The sequence below is a fragment of the Octopus bimaculoides genome, chromosome 8, assembly GCF_046866305.1.
Source record: "Octopus bimaculoides isolate indiv1 chromosome 8, ASM4686630v1, whole genome shotgun sequence".
Taxonomy (NCBI): Eukaryota; Metazoa; Mollusca; class Cephalopoda; order Octopoda; family Octopodidae; genus Octopus; species Octopus bimaculoides.
In genome coordinates, this window is record NC_142935.1 from 38,625,233 (window position 1) to 38,631,232 (window position 6,000).

The following is a 6,000-nucleotide window of genomic DNA, read 5'->3' on the forward strand; positions in this document are numbered from 1 at the left end:
TAAGCAATCTCAACACAAGACATTCAGTTGCAGATTAAACTAGAGTTTTAGTGGAAAACCAAATAGTACATGCCTGTTATTTTACGTCAGTTGGCAAAAACTCCTTATATATTCAACGAAAGCCTTCTTTTTTTCTGTCGTGGGTTTACATGCTCCTTTATTAGACTATATTCCTTAGTCATTTACACGGTGATCGCCATCAGCTTTAAGCTTATATAAGAATAACATCATTATTAATAACAGGATTGTAAAAACAGTACCATATAATAAATAAACCCATTCGCACCGAAAGTGTATATATATATATATATATATATATATATATAGATAGATAGATAGATAGATAGATAGATAGATAGAGAGAGAGAGAGAGAGAGAGAGAGAGATAAATATATATATATATATATATATATATATATATATATATATATATACATATATATGTATACATATACATATGCATATACATACACATATACATATATATATATATATATATACATACATACATATATATATATATATATATATATATATATATATATATATATATATATATATATATATAAAAGATAATAAGAGTGAAAAAACTACAGAAGGCTTGTGTTACATGGTTAAAGTATATATTTAAATTATGTCAGAAAAATGTTAGAAAAATGTTAGAAAAATGTTAGAAAAATGTTAGAAAATCTTTTTGGTATATAAACATTGTATTTTGAGAAATAACCGGTTTCGTGTTGTCTTTTCAAATTTCTCTACTTCATTGTGTCGTGTTCGCTCCAATACATATATATATATATATATATATATATATATATATATATATATATATATATATATATATATATATATTCACATAGTATAATAATGGTACTTAATTAAATAAATCTAACCTCGACTAAGACGTTTTATTTGTAAGTTTTCCACTGAGAGAAACCATTCTTAGAGATACTCATACTCTTCTCTAAGAACTTCAAATGTACGAATAAATCACAGTCACTTATTGATAATCTTAATATATATTTGTAGGTATAGCCTTACACGTACCTACACACATATGTATATATATTTGTATAAGTATGGTTATAGGTATTTATACACATGAATGTATATTTGTATATATATATATAGACACACATATATATATATATACTTATATAAATATGTCTATATATGTGAATACGTGCATGTATGGGTATAGATTTTACCTCTTACTTCTTTCAGTTAATAGACTGCGGTGATTTTTAGTCGAATGTATCGACCCCAGTACTTATTTATTTTTCAAAACCTTTTACTTATTCTAGCGGTCTCTTTTGTCGAACCGTTAATTTACAGGGAAGTAATTGCATCAAAATCAATTGTCAAGTGGTGATGGGAGAGAAACACAGACTCATAAACACACACACGCACACACACACACACATATACATACATACATACATACATGCACACGTATTCCATCATTCTTGTACTTGTTTCAGTCAGTCGATTGCAGTCATGCTGGAGCCTTGAAGTGTTTCAGCCGAGTCTAATGCTTATAGTATCGGTCTTTTTTGTCGAACTGCTAGGTTATGGAAATGTAAACACACAAACACCGTTTGTCAAGTGATATAGTGATGGGGGGGGGGGGGTGCAAACACAGACATGAATCCCCCCCCACACACAAATATATATATATATATATATATATGTGTGTGTATGGGAGAATCTACGAAAAAAACAACAACAGACGAGAACAGGTGGTGTAAACAACAAAAGGATGTATTAGTTTAACGCTCGGAAATAGAGAAAGTTTTTAACGTTTCGAGCTACGCTCTTCAACAGAAAGAATAAGGAGAAAAACAAGGAGAAAAACACGGAGAAAAAATAATTGAATGTTGTGATCAGCGATGTCTTGTTTTCCGTCCGCCACTACCCTCCACGAAAACAATTTAATTTGTGTTCGTGGGAAGAACCATTTTAACGATGCGTACTGCCTTAATTCTTCGAAACGCCGGTGTTTTAATGGTGGCAGCTGATGAAGGGGATGTTTCTATGTGGCCTGCTTGTTTGTTGCACCTTGTTTACCATTTTTGTCCTTGTTCTTTTGCCACGTCATGTACCCAGTTATGTATCTATATGTACATGTGGATGAACGTATATACATACATGTACATATATATGCATATACTCATATATTGTTTATATATATATATATATATATATATATATATATATATATATAAACATATACGACGGGCATCTTTCAGTTTCCGTCTACCAAAAATACTGACAAGGCTATAGTCGGCGCGTGGCTATAGTAGAAGACACTTGCCTAAAGACAAGACACAGTGGGACTGAACTCTGAACCATGCGGTTGGGAAACAAGCTTCTTACAACACAGCCACACCTGCGCCTACATATGTATGTGTGTGTATATATATATATATATATATATATATATATATATATATATATATATATATATATATATATATATATTTGTATATATATATATATATATATATATATATATATATATATATATATATATATTTATTTGTATGTATATGTATATATTTGTATATATATATATATATATATATATATATATATATATATATATATATATACAAATATATACATATATATACAAATAAATATATATATATATATATATATATATATATATATATATATATATATATATATATATATATATATATATATATATATATATATATATATATATATATATTTGTATATATATATATATATATATATATATATATATATATATATATATATATATATATATATATATAAATATTTATATATATATATATATATATATATATATATATATATATATTTATTTATTTATGTGTTTCAGCCAAGTGGCTGCGGTCATGCTAGTGCATCACCGTGATTTTCACGTTCCTTGCATGGCTCTTCTCCCCCACCTGACATGATCCAATCAAGAGTTTTGATGGCACATCTGGTGTATAAGAGAATTTGACACAGCTGCCCTAAACTGCGTCTCATTACGAGCCATTGGTTCGTCTGGTATCGTGGAGAGGAAAGCGTCAAGTTTTGTCTTGACGACCTCCGCATCCATGTCTTGCATGTCTCTCAAATGTTTTGGCAGGGCATTGAAGACCTGAGGTCCTCTGAAACCGAGGCTGATGCAGTATCTCGTTCTTATGTGAGATGCAGTGGACGGTACCTTTGGCACCATGCAGTGGCGACCCGTGCGGGCATTCCTGTAGTACTTGATACCAAAGTTTGGCACCAGTCCTTCCAGTATTTTCCATATGTATATTATTACATATCTCTCCCGTCTGCGCTCCAGGGAGTAGAGACCTAGTGCCTTCAGTCGCTCCCTGTAGTTCATCTGTTGGACTGTGGCGATCTTTTTTGTATAGTGCCGCTGAATTGCCTCGAGTTCTGCTGTCCGCTTAACACAGTGTGGTGACCACAACTGAGAGCAATAGTCTAGGCGGCTCAGAAGAAATGTCTTCCATAGAATCAACATGACTTTTTGATCCCTTGTACGGAAAGTCCTCAGTATCCACCCTGCCAGTTGTCTGCACTTTGCTGTCAACTTGACAATGTGCATGTGAAATGATGCATCACTACACATGTTGATGCCCAGATCTCTTACTGTTTGTGGTTCTGGGATTGCAGTACCTCCAGGCCCCGTGTATGCCAGTTGGGAGGTACTTGTGGTCTTGTAGCGCAGTACTTGAAATTTTTTTGCATTGAACTGCATATTATTTTGCTCTGCCCACTCATATATTGCACTAAGGTCATTTTGCAGGCTTACAATATCATCAGGATTCTTTATTGCCTGAGATATCTTTGTGTCATCAGCATAGCTAGTGACAATGGCTCTCCGAGTGACCGTGGGCATGTCCAGAAGGGCCACTATGAACAGTAGTGGCCCCAGAACAGTTCCTTGTGGAACACCGCTCAATATTTGTGTTTCCCTAGATAGTTCTCCATTGGCTGCAACTGTCTGACTTCTACCATTCAGGAAGTCATGCAGCCACTCTCCTAATTTACCAGCTATGCCAAGGTTTCGCAGCTTGTGACATATCAAGCCATGATCAACTTTGTCAAAGGCTTTTGCAAAGTCGAGATATATCACATCAACATTTGAATGGTCAAGCAGCTGCTTCAGGACCCAGTCATAATGCTGCAAGAGTTGCGTGAGGCAGCTTCTACCTGGACGGAAACCATGCTGGGTCTCATTCAGCAAGTCATTTTCTTCTAGGAACGCAATCAATCTCCTTCTGACAATTCGTTCCATGACTTTGCTGATATGTGAAGTCAGAGAGATGGGCCTGTAGTTCCCAGCCTCTGCTCTGCTTCCACCTTTATGGATTGGACATATGGTGCCTTCCTTCAGCTTTTTGGGAAGTTTACCATTTGCAAGGAAACTCTGGAAGAGTATCCGGAGTGGTCCTGCTAATTCTTGTTTACACGACTTTAAGAGGACAGCTGGGAAACCACCGGGGCCAGTTGCCGAATTTGAGCTCATTTCAATTATGGCAGCTATCACATCTTCCTCTTCAATGTCGATGTAGGTAATGGATGCAGTCTCCTTCTGCTGAGTGCTATTGTCAAAGAAATCAGCTGGGTTCTTTATCTGCATGTGACTCAGAGGAGAGGTGAAGACACTCTTGAATTGTGTACTGAGCACTTCACTTATCTATGTGGGATCTGCAGTCAGTGAGCCATTAGGCAGGAATAGGGGTCCTATCTTATACTGCACCGTAGCAGTCTCCTTTGCAAATCTATAGAAAGCCTTGGGGTTTGTTTTTATGCTTTCTACTGCTCTCTTCTCCTTCTCTGCTCTCTCCTTTTCATGGGAGAGTTTAATTTTGTTTTCTATTTCTAACAGTGTTAGTTTTAATTTAGCTCTTTTCCTATCCTCCAGTTCTCTATTTAACTGGTTTGAGACATTTGTTCTGTGTCTCATAAGGATTTTCCTGTCTCTAGGAATTCTATTGGCATGTTTGCTGGTCTTTCTATATGGCACGTATTTGGTGCATATGTCTTGTATGGTTGACATAAAATGACTTAGTTTGAGGTCATTGTCTTGTATAGAAAGCCTGTCATGCCAGTTTTGATTTCGAATCTCTCTGCGAATTGACTTCCAGTCCGCCCCGTGGAAATTCAGGTTGGATATTGCTTGTATATATATATATATATATATATATATATATATATATATATATATATATATATATATATATTTGTATATATATATATATATTATATATTTGTATATATATATATATATATATATATATATATATATATATATGTATATACATATATATATATTTGTATATATATATATATATATATATATATATATATATATATATATATATATATAATATATATATATATTTGTATATACATATATATATTTGTATATATATATATATATATATATTTGTATACAAGAAATGAGGGCAGGGAATCGTCAATTAATAATAGAATTAATAATTAACAATTTTGCCAAGTAGTTCAGTATGAAAAAAACCCTTACCGGTAAGACCATCTATCATCATAAATATAAGGGATTAGCAATTGAGTTGCTTCTCCAACATACTGAAAATTCAGAAATAGCAGTCAAAGAACTACTGATTCTAAACTACAAATTTTTCTCTAAAACGGATGGCGATATTTATGGCACACATAGAACAAAAAACCGGAGGGAAAAGCATAAACAAAACAAGTCTTTAGTTAATTGGGTACGAATCGTTTCATGGTTAAGTGAATGAAAATTTCACTATTCCAATCTTCAGCCCAAATATTCTGATAAATTTGAAAGTGTCTCTAAAAAAATTCACGGTAATCCTTGGCCATGCGACACCAAAAATCAACGATAAGAAAGGCACTTACGAATTCATCGGCTAGTGATTTCAGGCATCCCACCCCAAAGAAATCCATTCCATGTGCGTCACAAGTATGAAAAGAAGTCCCGTGTGGAGGGATTACGGTTTA